Source organism: Lissotriton helveticus, chromosome 1_2 (assembly GCF_964261635.1).
Source record: "Lissotriton helveticus chromosome 1_2, aLisHel1.1, whole genome shotgun sequence".
Classification (NCBI taxonomy): domain Eukaryota; kingdom Metazoa; phylum Chordata; class Amphibia; order Caudata; family Salamandridae; genus Lissotriton; species Lissotriton helveticus.
In genome coordinates, this window is record NC_136058.1 from 76,981,639 (window position 1) to 76,995,456 (window position 13,818).

Consider the following 13,818-nt stretch of genomic DNA (forward strand, 5'->3'; position numbering starts at 1 on the left):
GTAGAATATAGAAGAGAAAGTTTCCAAAAGAAAGCTGCTGAACAGAAGCCAAGGATACCACCATGGGATTTTAGTGAAGGAAATTATAAGAAGGGCGAGAAATATGCTGCAGTGTCTCTGGACTGGTCACAGAAAAGAAAGATTTGCTTGCTTAGAACAAAAACTAACTATAATAATTACTTTATTGGTTCTGGTGAATGTGAGCATACCTTCCAAATTACTGGAGGTTGGGGATTGAAAGGAGGAACTGATCCTGTCTTTCCAGGAGTCTATTATGTGTGTGGGAAGAAATCCTACTATAGGTTGTCTCCTCATTGGTATGGAAGTTGTTATTTTGCTATCGTTTTCCCGAAGGTGTACCACATGGGCCAAAGCAGTCATAAATTGAACGGAATTACTAACATGTAACAAGAGAGCAAGTTTCTCGGAAATAGTAGGTGATATTTTTGGTGCACTGATACCCTCAGTTGGAGTCGTTCTGAATTCACACAAAATTCAAAAATTGTCCACAGTGGTTGATCGTTTATCTACAGATACTGCTGGTGGGTTCTTGATGATTGACACGGAAATGGTTGCAATCAGATCGATGGTTTTGCAAAATCGACTTGCCCTTGATATGCTATTGGCAAAAGAGGGTGGAGTCTGTTGTATGTTTAAAGTTCAACATTGCAGCCCATATAGCCCTGATAAGAGTAAAGGAATTGATGGATAAATAAAGAATATTACGAAATTACATGAAGATTTGACCCAACTGGAGGTTGATGGTGGTTGGGAGAGACTTGGTAAGAGTTTCTCGTCTATAGATAAATGGTTTTCTACCTTTGGAAGCCGTCTATTAGGAAGAATAATAATGCTAATAGTTTCAATAGCAAATGTAGTTCTAGTAATAATAACAACATATAAATGTTGTAAGTAAAAAGGTGAAAAATCAGAAATGATAGAAATAAAGAATAAACGTAGAGCAAGAAAGAGAAAAAGAGAAGAGATAGAGTTAGAGGAGATGAAAGGAGATTACTACGACATGATGAAAAATCTAGATGAGGGTGCCATAAAAAGAGAGAAGAGTACAGAATTCTAAATTAAATAATGACAGCACTTGGTATGGTAGGTATTTTATGATAGCTCCTAAAAGCCATCAGAGGGGGGAATTGATGGATCAGGGTTTCGCAAAAATGAAACCTACTCGAATGGTTACCCCCATAACACGTACTAACAGTAAGTAATTGTTGTAAAACTAACGTGGACCCAACATAAACACAAGGGAACTGATTTGCGCTAACCCTGGCCGAAGTACTACGCTGCGCTCGTGTAGTTTGCGAAGTTTGTGCTACTTTTCACTACGCAAATTGCACGTAGCACAGTGCAAACATGAGTAGCGTAGCAGTAATTTTTTGCTTGCTCACGGTCTCAACGTCAAGTTGGTGACCACGAGCGAGCCAAATGATATCCCGGCGATACTTTTTCCTCGTTCGCGATCAGCAACATCAAGTTGCCGATGTCGAGCATGGAAAATAAACCTCCCAGCGAGATTCTCAACGCGGGGAGGTCAGGTTTCTCATTGCGAGTGGTCGCGTATGCTCGCGACTGCTCGCAATGAGAAACTACCAGCGAGTTGAGAAAGCTGCCGCTCGAGTAGAAATCTACTTGAGCGGTAGAAAAAGACCGCTTGCACTGTGCAAGATGCGGTTTGCACTGATTGCACAGTGTGGACAAGCATCCAGCACTGTGCAATCCATGTGAATAGCATTTTGCACAGTGCACTGCGCAGTTCGCGTAACTCACGTAGTGCGAAGTGCACTTCCAGTAGCTACGTGTAGCGCTACTACGCGAACTACGCCTAGGGTTAATTTGCGCATGCCCATGCTAACACGTAAATAAATAATATTGTGATAACTCTCATGCTTTGAAAGAAAACGAAGAAGTTGCATGAATAGGCCGCATGTGCATCAGTATTTTACATGTTGCATCCTGCTTTAAAAGTAATTATTAATGCCCTTTTGCACTAAGCCTATGCTAGGTAACGTTAATGAAGAATAGTACAATGTGGGTGGTAAACAGTGAAGGTTTCATTATCATATCATTAATATATGTTCATTTTAATTTATTTTAGTGTGCTGAACGAAACCACCATATTTTTAACTTGTCTAATGTGGGTGGGGGGAACAAGAGAAAAAGCGCTGTGCTCCACAGATGACATGAAAAAGGTGAAGGCCAGAGTGTCAGATGACTGCCAAATGCTGTGCCCAGACGTGGGACCGGAGATGCACACTGCAAACGATGTCAATTTATGAAAGAGAATTGTTATTTTTTTAATCTTATGTGGGGTGCATGAGAACGGACTAATATTCACACCCTGGGAACTTATATAACAATAAAGTCAATGAAGTAAAGGTGAAATCATGGTGGTGTGAGAACACCACCTCCCAAGCCCACCAATCCCTGTACGAGTTAGATGATAGTTTGCAACATTTGTGGGATGGACATGTCAATTTTAGAGTATAACTGGGGTGCCTCTATCGGTGTGGTTAGAGCTTAGGCTGACAGGCGAGTAGAGGGGAGATGCGTCACTGTCCGTCGGTCTGCAGAGAGGCCTAGCTGTTCCTGACCTGTCCTGATGCTGCTCCTGTTCTTATACCTTTTGTTCCCTGATTCTGTTCCGGGGAACCCTCACCATTCTCTAGGCCAAGGGGGTGGTTTTCTTACAGACCGATAGGTTTGTATTTAATCTAAATCGTTCTCAAAATCTAAATATTAATGTATTTTGTCTCTGAAAACGTTTGTTTCTCCACCTATACACTCCGTCAATGATATACTGATATGAATTATTTAGATGAAACTATTGTCTCTTCATCTATCCCCTCCGTTAGGTATATTATGTTTGGCATACATAATTGCTGAATCATTTGTCTCTCACTCTATTCACTCCTTCATTGCATGAAGTCATTGTTTAATTTGGATGAGTCAGCGAATATATATAATGGTTTCTTTCGTGAGATTTAGTGTTTGTAATCTGTGACCAAATGCAACAGAGCATTAACTCTTGATGATTTGAGATAAAATTCATTATTAACTTTAACAAGAGAATTTGATCATTATTATTGACTAAATGGTTAGTAGTCATCATTGCCATCAACTATTCAACTAATTGGTCCATCTACCAAGTAGAAGGAAAGTTGATATTAAAGATTAGATATTAAAAGATGTCTCATTTGAATCTATAAAAGGACAAAATTGTTGGAGCATATAAATTGACCTCAATGCATCAGGGATTCTGGATGAATGTGTATGGGTCATTGTGCGTAGCCTGACTCATTGCAGGGGACAGACGGTACTACGGCCCGTCTTCTGACCCCCTGACCTCAAACAGAGCAATACCCGCTTGGACCCAACTCTGAAATCTCCTCGAGTCCCCCCGCCCTCGGCTGAGGCACGTCCAGCCTCCATAGGGCTGTCCAAAACCCCTGACACATCGTCCTGATGAAGACCCGTCGTGACCACCAACCGGGGCACTACTAGGGTTGAAACGTCAACGCATATTTCAGGTCCAGATCTACCAAGACTCCACACAACGGAAGATAGGAGTTGCTGGTGTAAAAGCATTATCTGGCCTATCACCCACCTGTACATAGAAACCATAACCACCCTGTATATTCTGTGCACTTGTTGAGCACTGAGCACTATTGTCACATAATCACCCCAAATCCATGTAAATATCTCTTGTTGACAGCTTTTGTATACTGTGATTATCTACAAATGAATCAATTCTGATAAAAATAAACGGTACTAAGCATAAAAAAATTTTCTCCTTATTTCTTCAAAGAGATATGTGTTTTTACCCCACAGGCGTATTCTAGAGGTTGCTTTTAGTATTACATATGCACTACGAGCAACACTAATTAACGTACTTTCTACCCGACAGAACCATTTGTTGTTTAATTGTGCAAAGCGCTGCAGTGTCTTTTTACCACTTCGCGGAGTTCCGCTTAGCACAACTCCACGAACTCTGCCTAGGCTTAGTTATGATGTCAGTGATTATTGATCCCTGATCGATTATTGGTGTTGGCGCTGAATCATATTCCTCCCAACAAAACAGACAAAGACGTCCTCTGAACATATGCCTGACAACAAAAAACTCAGGAGGGTCCACTATGTTAACAGGTAAAAATCAGGGCTATTGTAAACACTGTAGGATTGTCAATCTGCCTGGATCATCATTTGATTATACATAGACGTAACAATATTTTTTTACCATTTTGGAGAACCGTAAAAATACTAAATAAAAGTTAAAATACAGTTTAGAAGAAATACACTCTTCACCATATTACAATAATTATCATCACTGTACGGCCTCCAAAAGAGTTAAAAGGCGTATTTTGTACTCCATTTAATAGCAGCAACAATATGGTTCAAAATAGCAGTGCAATTTTCAGATGAAGACAGGCATTGCAAATATACTACTCCCTCTTTATATGAGGTGAAGTACTTGCACATTAGAATGGGCAAAAGCAAACGCCATCTAAAAGTATTGAAAAGGGAGCAAAAAAATAAGTGTGCAGTTGTTTGTGCAGATGTACGATTGCAGGGACAACACAGAAGAGATTTAAACCATGTGCCAACTAAAGGAAAAGCTACTGTTTGGTCTTAGCCTGGTCAAGTAGAATCTATGCTCTCAGTTTACAACCGAGGAAAAATAAGGTTCCAACCTATAGTTTTTACAATTTCCAGATACCTTGTGACTGAGTTCATGTCAAGTGTTCTTCCTAGTCTCATGTTCTCTTTATGTGAATCAAAACTCTTAAGCAATTTCTTTAGACGTAATAGTAATACTTGCAGGTCTATCAAATAGATAGATCGCTAATACTCAAGGTATAAAAAGTATGTTTGACATAAATTAGCCATGGAATGGCAAGCATATTTTCTAAACTATGGCAATCCATTAACACATGTCTGGAAAATTCTGCCCTAGGGTTGTGCCATAGCTGTAACCACAATAATAGTGGTGCAATGTTGATTTGGTCGTCCACAAAGCCTGTGCCCAGTTCCAAATGTTAAATGAGACTGGAGGTAGATTTTAGGATTGCTAAAAGCCTGCATAAAAAACTATTTTTGGCTACCTGTAACTTCTCGGGGGCAGCTAAGCCCCAAACTCCAGCTTTATATACGGTTACTGATAAACATTTGCTTTTGTACACTTGGATCATCCCCTTAATGGGCTTATCGCCTAATCACATGTTACCCCCATTTTTTCAGTCTGAGTTAATATTCTATTCCATGATCCGTTTGCTACTAACAAAATCCCAAGATAATTAAGAATGGAAACCTTTTCAATTGGGAACACCCCTACAAAAAAACTTTTAGATTTAGTGTTTTTCTGCCCACATGTCAAAACAAACGATTTTTGTTGGGTTCAGTTTTTGCTTCTGATCATAAAATCATAAAAAAATCCCTTTAGTAAATGTTGAAGACCGTTTGCGGTTAAAGCTAAAAGAACTGCGTAATCAATGCAAAGTAGAGCCAGAACAGGTTGCGACCCAATTTTAGGGATATCCTTGCTGTATGCTGTTAAAACTTCCCCCACAGAATTAATATAAAATAAGATTAGGAAAAGAGCTATAATACAGCCTTGCATGACCACTCTTGTAACATTAATAGGGGATGTGCAATCCTCATTCTTCGTAACACAAACTCTTGTAGTAGAGTCCCAGTGTAAAAGTTTTACGAGATCTAAAAGAGGGGCCATCAAGTCCTACAACAAATCCTTATCAGCCGGATCAAAAGCACAGGAGAAGTCCATGAAAGACATGTGTAAAGCACCTCTCCTGATTTTGGCATATTTACCTGTGATGAGAGTGAGATGTAATGTTTGTTCCGCCGTGCCTAAGCCAGATCAAAAACCATATAGTGTTGGTGCAAATAAGGCGTTTAGCTCTGCCCAGTCTTCCCATTTATTCAATATTACACGGCCCATGATCTTTACTTTGGAGTCAAGCAATGAGATTGGATGATAACAAGATGGGAAGTTTCGATCTCCCTTTTTAGGTCGAGGCTAGTGGCAGCGCGCATGCGCTGCTCTGCAAAGCATGCTGTAATTCATTTGTAAAGTTTGACCATACCCATCACTTTCTATTTGTTCCTTAGTATGAGTTTCAGATGTCCTTTCTTTTTACTGGTGGAACACTGCTCTTTGTCCCACCTTTGGGTGTGTTTTAAATTTTGTGGCATGTGCCCCTGTTACAAGTTCTATTATGCTTAAATTAATTTATCGTTCGTTCAGGCACTCTTCTATTTGCATGGAATGGCCCCCAGATGTCTCTTGCTTGTCCATGGCAGCTCTTGTTTCTCTTTAAGCATAACTACCATATGCTCCCATATGCTCGCGCTACCCGTTGTCGTGTTGCCATTGCTCCCGCCCCCTCCCGTTGTCAGTGTTCAGCGCCTCTCTCGTTTTATTGCATATAAACTCTCAAGCATGGTTTTAGTTACATTTGAAATGGGCATGTCTGCATTTCTGTAGGAATGGGAGAGTTGATGCTGAGACTCCAACCCACTTCCCCAGTTCCATTGTCGGCCGCTCTGCTTCTCTTACAAAAAAAAAATAGGCATCTTTTAGTGTTTTGGTCATTGTATTATATTTCACAAACACCTTAATTAAAGTAAATAGGTTGAATTCTTTAAATGAAGCAAATTTGCCCATGTTTTTTCTGGGATAAATAATTTTTCCAACATTTAAATAATTTCAGACTACTTCAAAATGGCCACTGCATTTATGTCGAAACCGGGCCTCGTGCTTTGTCCTTCCTCTATTTCCATGGTGACATCAGTTTAGCTCTGGAAACCTCGAGTTTTCCATTGTTCGTTAAGCTCTTCGGGAGCTGCTTAGTCAATGGTGGGTGATTGACTGAAGTGGCAGGAGCTACCTCTAGTCAGTAGTTGGCTAGATGCAGTGGAGCAGTGTGCTATTTCTTGTTTTTCTTGGCTGCTTGTGGATTCTGGAAATCAGTAACCTCTCGCTTTAACTGTGATTTTAGTACGTTATGTGGAGAAAATCCCTTGCTGCTGGAATGCCTGTAATGTTCTGGACAATGTCTCACAGTGAATACTTGTATCATGGTATCTACTTGAACTTCGCTAAGTCACAAAAGGATTGCTTATTTCACGCACAAAAAATCACATTGAAGTCATCAAAATGATGATGTTTCATGACCCTACCCTAGCTTTAACACTGACTTCCTGCGAGCTTTTCCTTTGGTACAATTGCACGGCTATCGTGTGTAGGTGGTGTTTCTAATAAAAAAATAATAATAATTTTGTAGGCATGTGCATACGTGGTGCGCATGCTTGCAAAATAATGCATGTGGCCACTTCAAAGGATTTTTGTTTTTACTTCAGCCATGTTGCAGAGCACCAGGGATGCTGTGCAGCATGGATAAAAACGATTGGCAAAGACACCAGTTCACAAAAGCGAGTCCTATTGCCTTTGCCAATGCTTGTTATAAATGGGCACTATGATGGCTTCCCTCCAGGTATCAATCACCTCTTCCTTCACTGCTGCCCTCAGTAAACTAGTGGCAAGAGGTGGCCAGAACTCCATGTTGTATTTAAATAGGTCAATGGGTACCCCATCCGGGCCTAGGGCTTTCCCACTCCTTGTGGCACACTTAATTGCTTTGGTGGCAGACTTAAGATCTATAAGATTTGTTATCCAACTGTCTTGAGGTGCGAGGAAGTCAGCCCTGTTAGCCAGTTGTCCCCCTCCTTCCACAATAGCTCGATTAAAAATAATAGAGAAGTGGCTAATCTATTCTTGTTCTATAGTAAGACACACAGTGCTGCCATGTGAAGTTTCCAAAAACAAGGGACGATTTGTTATGTCCCAGAAACGTCAGGTGTCTTTCTGTAAAGCAGTGTCATTTAAATTCTCCCATGCCCTCCTTTGAATCTCCTGTTTCCTATTCTCTGTGGCCCGCTTGTAGCTGTTTCTTGCTTCCCTTACTTTGGCTATGTCACGGGGTGTTTTGTTAGTGGCTAAATTAAGGCTTTTAGAGCTGTGGTGCATTCAGGGCTAAACCATGCATGGGGTGCCTTCTCTTTTTATAGTTTGTTTGAAAGTAGGCTACTACAAATAACCCCACAAATCTTTAAAGAGAGGCAGCAAAAAATATCACTGGAGGCTTTCCTAACCAGTTCAATGAAAATGTTTGACGGGTCAATAGTGGCCCAATTTAAACGACCCCCTTATTTACTAAGTAACTGATCTTAAACTAAATCCGACAGGAAGTTCCTCGAAAAATGGGTATAGTAAAACTCAATGTAATAGGGTTATGGTCACTCATCAGGTTCTCAGCAAAATCCCTGGATAATTAATAAAATCTATTATACTACCCTTGCATCTTCCTATGAAAGTGAGTACATTTGTTGTACTGTTTCCATGCAAATCTGATGCAAGTGTAAGGGTTTAGAGCTTCACTGTAAAGTGAGTGTATAAAATGGGTATTATCGTCTCATAGATGATTGCAGAATCCACATATACGGTTCCCACTGTGTGGGCATTTAGTAATATTAAAATCACCTGCCCATACTATTGCATACTATTGAAGTAGAACTTTCCCCATCTCGTGGATTTTGCCAATAGGGTGTGCTGAAAAGAAATTAAAATACAAATTTATTAAACGTTTATTTAATCCCCAAGGCAATTTAAGGTTTATAACTGATAGTAGGGCCTTGGTGCCACTATTTTCACGCTCAAAGTCTTAATAAAACATGCCACAAAAACGGTAGAACCCCCCCCTTTCCTCTTCATGCTGCTGATGGAGTTGCGTCACTGCAATAACAATTTAAACTGTTTAAAACAATAGGATTGGGAGGGTGGTCAAGATGGAGGCGGTGCAGCAGTGGTTCTTCGGCGCTCTACTCGCTAAGGTCACCTAAAGCATTAAATTACTCACCTCGGTACCCCCAAACCGTGCTACAGACACCCCAAGCCCTCTTAGGCACGCGCAGTGAACGAGAGGGGAGAAGTGTCCACCACCGTCAGAAGTGAAGGACCGGGATGCCACCTCATACAACTGCAAGGCCCCGCTGGCATCCGCGAGGTGGTGCTCGGTGGCGGGGGAGGGCCTGGCAGAATTGGGGATGAGGAAGCGGCGAGCAATCCCCATCCGTGGCCCTTCGGAACTACAACCTTTGAACCCACAGGCCTGAATCCTCTTGTGGTCGGCGCCTGGGAGCGGAGATGTGATGCCAAGGGACCTGCGAGTGCGGCTGCTGTCAGAAGGCGGCCGCGGAGTGTGTGCCATAAGTGGAGGCAGAGGCGGCCCGTTTAGTCCCGGGTGCGGCCTGCATCCATCCTACAGGCCCCACTCGCGGGAGTCCCTAACATCAGGAGGCTGACCTGGGAGGCTGGATTGGTCGCACCTATTGTGGTCGTTGGGCTGCAGGGCCAGGTGTCATGTCGTCCGCCTGACCTTGTCTGTGTACAGGGCAGGCAGAAACAGATGGGAAGGGGCAGGGCAAAACAGAAGTCAGTTCGGGGATCGAGGCAGGAGAATAAAGCCACGTAAACCCCTAGCTCTGGGCAAGAGTCTTCTTTGGGGGGCCTGCAATAGAACACTGGCGACGAGGGTGGGATCCTGCTGACCCGCCACTCTGCCCCTCGCTGCAACCGCAGCGCGTATGTCTGCAGCCGGAGACCTGCCCGAGACGGTGAAAAAGAGCGCAAAAAAACGCAATCGCGATTGCGCTGAAGGCTGTGAGCCACAGAGGTGCCATGCAGCAGAAGTCTTTTCCATAAAAAAAGATGCCGGCCCTGCAGTTTTTTTATGGCTATTTAATTCAAGCAACAAACCAAATCTTTGTTTTGATTTGTATGGTCTGATTTATTTAAACCATTTACTTTTTTATATAAATCTCATCAACTTAAGACATTAATTGCATGAGAAAAACACTACATATATACAATAAAACATATACATATTTAGACAAAAAACATTTGACTAAAAAACAATTGACAAAAATATTTGACAAAGAACATGTGACTAAGTAACATACGATCATTCAGTGTACATAACAATGTAAATACAGTATTACGAGAAGCGTTAATCTTTATATGATGTGAGCAAAACTTAATTATGAAAATGAAGCTGTTCGCAGTAAGGAAAAAGAGACAAATAAATTGTAACAAATACAATTTCTCAATTGTCTGGTTAATACACAGATCAGTTAAATCCTTCCTGCTTTTGCCGACGCGTTTCGAACTTGCTCTGTCATTTGACAAGTTCTCATCAGGGCTTTCTCGTTCTAATCGTCTGAAAATTATGTACAAAGAAAATGAGTGAGATATTATGTTCCTCATTTTCATCCCCTATGTAAATTGCCCTCTACCAAAACTTTTTCGAAAATATGTACCTTTATTTTCGGGTTGGCAGCGAGTTTCCAAATATTCAAGAAATCTTTTTCAGTCAGAGTTGGTTGTTTTCTAAAAAATTATAACAATCTCAATTAAGATATTGTAGTAGTTGGGTCAGCCCATGCCTGTGATGCCTCAGAACACTCTTGGAAATTACCTTAAAATCGATGGTCTGCACCTTTACTTGGTGTCTGTTCCAATCAGTCATGCGCTGGTCAATAATCTACTCCCAACCGCCAGCCGGCGGTGGTCACGTCTTTTTACTCCTACAAAGAGGTTTAGAATAACTCAACTATTCAAAAGCGTGTAAAAAAGCAGTCAAAACGGGGAGCGGTGCCAAGTGCCTACCTTATCCTTGGTACTCGAATTGATTCCCTTGCAGTTCCCCTGTTATTCAGACCTTTGGCGGGTCTCCGTTCGGTATTCCTAATTCTAAAATGGAAAGCACGATAATGAGGGCCCGCTGCTCTGTATTGTGAGGCGTTACTTAGCGTTTCATCTCTTGGCGCTTACCTAGATCTTGTAGATCTCCGAGTGTGACTCGCTCCCAAATGTACTCCACACCAATTCGAAGAGTCACTCGGCAGACTGAGTCGCCATGTTAAAAAGGGACACGTGATCGATTGTTTGTGTCACATGACTCCCCTGGTTTTGTGGGAAATGTAGTCCCACTTTACATTCTAGTATTTTCATGAAGGAATGCCTGCTTAAAGGATTACACGCGAGCACTGTATATTATATCAAGCGATTTATAGTCTTGAAATTTCAGACATCGAATTAAGTCCAGTTTGCAGACTATTGAAACGCAATATTAAGTACGCTTCTTTCCTCAATAAGACATCGTCCACATCTTTGGCATGTTGGGCTTGAGTCACTGTGTAAAGGACCGTCCACTTGAAATCAGTTTCAGTGTGTCCGCTGTCAATGAAGTGTTGAACCATTGGGGCGGTTAATACTTTTGTTTTTATTCGCGACCTATGCTGTGTTATGCGAGTGTTTACCTGCTGGTTGGTCTTTCCTATATACAGTTTTCCGCATCCGCAGATGATTGCGTACACGACATTTCGTGTTTTACAGTTCGAGAACCCTTGGTTCTTCCACCTAACATTTTTGTGTATGAATTCACTGCCCTCGATTGTTGCAGCAGAAGTCAGCAGCGCATGAAGGGTGAGTCTGAGCAGCGACTACCCTTATTGGAACAACTGCCAGAAATAAAAGCAGACACTGTGCAAAGAAGGACCTGTGTCCTCCTCGGCGGCAATTTTGAAGTCAGGCACTGTGCATAGGACTTCATCAGTTCCTGACACGGCGGCCATTTTGAAGTCAGGCAAGTGCAAGAAACCCCATAGAAACCTGCAAATTCCTAGAAATAATGCTTCGCACGGCCAATTGAGCTTATATCTGCACTCAAGATGCCTGGTGAACCTGACACTTCACGCCCAGAAGCCACAGGGTCCACCCTGCAAGTCCCGCAACCGCACCCAATGATGATGGGAGTGTCATACCTACCACCGCCGGAGCCCCTCGAATTAACGTCTGAGAACAGCATGGGGCCGAAATGGAAGAGCTGGGCAGAAGATTTTGAGGACATTATGACAGGATCCCAGGTGCAAGACTCCAAGCAGAAGCTCATAGCGTTGCGAAATCTGATAGGAAAGGACATCGCGCAGATTATCAAAGAATTACTGGCCGCCACTGCCACTTCATATGAGGATGTCAAATGAGCCCTGGATCGGAAGTTCCTCCACAAGCGAAACTTAGACTACGAGCGCTACACGTTCAACCTCGCTTCCCAAGAAAAAGATGAACCAATGTGCGACTTCATCGCTCGCATTCGGCGCCTAGCCCGGTACTGCGAGTTTGACGCGTATAATACTGAAGATGCCCTACGACTGCGCATTATTGAGGGATGCCAATCGGAATCACTGCGCCGCAGATTGCTGAAGAAACATTATACGTTAGAAGAAATCGAAGAACTCACTCGCATCAACATTCAAGACCATGCTAAGAAAATGGAAGCCAGCAAATCTGAAAAAAATGAACAAGTCTTTCGAATGCAATCGCGCATAGATTCGAAGCGCTATCCTGACCGCCACAAATCAGAGAGACCAACGCAGAAAACCCGAGCGACGTCATCATGTAATGGAGCTCGAAGCTATCACACAAACAGGCCAGCCTCAAAATGTTACAGATGCGGTCAAGACTACCCACACTCGGGACAATGTCCTGCCATAGGATAACAGTGTCACCGATGCGGGAAAGACAATCAATTCAAAGCAACCTGCTAAACGTGTCAGTCAGAACCAAAGACATCCAAGTCAAGTCCAGGAACTCGCCACCACGCCAGAGCAGTAAGAGGAAGGAAAAGTTGCTCGTCAAGGTCAAGCACCCACTCAACTGCCTCACGTAAATCTCAGAGGTCAATGTCCCGGGAATCGTCCTCTCCCACGCCTGTGTCACAAGACAGTGACGAATATGTACATATGGTGTCGGACCCCGACAGGCTGAAAAAATACCCACGGCTGAACATTCAAATAGGAAGTCACCCGGCCAAATTTGTTTTAGACTCAGGAGTATCCTTAAACTACATATGTGCCATGGAATACAACAGCATGAAGCCTCAGCCAAAACTAGAACCTGCGGCTGTTCGAGTTTACACGTGGATGTCTAGGAAGCCCCTAGCCTGCCTGGGACAATTCCGTACGACTCTAACCTATAAAGACCGACAGATCCAAGCACATATCCATGTGATTGAGGGCCCTGATGCAGCGGATTGCCTCCTCAGTCTGCCGACAGCAGAGCGCCTCAAACTTGTCGAACTTTTGTACACCGTGGATGACTCCCCGGATATCGTCAACAAATTCCCGAACCTATTCAAGGGCCTCGGAAAACTCAACCAATTCAAGGTCAAGTTACACATTAACGAGCAGGTGTCCCCGGTAGTGCAACACCACAGAAAAGTGCCATTTCATTTACAACAGGCAGTGGATGATGAGCTCCAAGACCTACTGCGGACGGGCATCATTGAAAGATCCACAGGGCCCACTCCATGGGTATCTCCTGTGGTGGTAGTACCTAAGAAAGGACAAGACAATAAAGTGCGCCTCTGCGTTGACATGCGTGCCCCGAACACAGCCATCGAGAGGGAAAGACATCCTGCACCTCATATCAGTGATATGATTGCTCGCCTCAATGGAGCAACTGTGTTCTCAAAGCTGGACCTCAACAAGGGATACCACCAACTGGAACTACATGAGCAATCCCGTTATACCACCACTTTCACCACCCATCAAGGTCTATTACGATAGAAACGCCTAAACTTCAGAATATCTTCCGCCGCGGAGATCTTTCAGGAAGCCATTCGGAGGGTCATCCAGGGTATCCCAAATGCCTTTAATTACAGCGACGACATT